Source organism: Mus caroli, chromosome 1 (assembly GCF_900094665.2).
Source record: "Mus caroli chromosome 1, CAROLI_EIJ_v1.1, whole genome shotgun sequence".
NCBI classification, from domain to species: domain Eukaryota; kingdom Metazoa; phylum Chordata; class Mammalia; order Rodentia; family Muridae; genus Mus; species Mus caroli.
In genome coordinates, this window is record NC_034570.1 from 47,043,707 (window position 1) to 47,044,344 (window position 638).

Consider the following 638-nt stretch of genomic DNA (forward strand, 5'->3'; position numbering starts at 1 on the left):
TTCAAACTCAGAGATCTGCCTGCCTCTGCCTCCACAGTGCTGAGACTAAACATGCGCACCTTGAACTCTTTAATTCTTGCTTTAACCACCTCAGTGCTAGGATCCTAGGTGTACCTTCTACACTTATCTTCCTGATGACTATTCTAAGTTTATCATAACTAAAATAATCTTTTCTGTTTATTTCAGTTTACTCTCATCATGGAAAATAGACCTAAATTTAGAAATAAACGTTATCTAAAGTTTGTTATCCTGAGATACCCATCATTAATATATATTTATATTAACATGTATCAAAATTTATATTTACTGAATCTGAATAGATGGTCCAATAGTTAAGAGCATGTGTTGCTCTTGCAGACAACCAGGGTTCAGTTCCCAGGACCCACAGCAGGTAACTCACAACAACCTAAAACTCCAGTTCCAGGGGATCCAATGTACTCTTCTGGCCACTTCTAGTATTGCACACACATGAAGACTTATATATATAGGTAAAACACTCATACACATAAAAATGAATAAATCTTAAAATAAAGAACTTACTCTTCCTTTTTTGTTTGCTTGTTTTTTGTTCTTGTTTTTTGTTTGTTTGGTTTTTTTCTTTTCTTTTTTTTTTTTTTTTTTTTTTTTTTTTTTTTTTT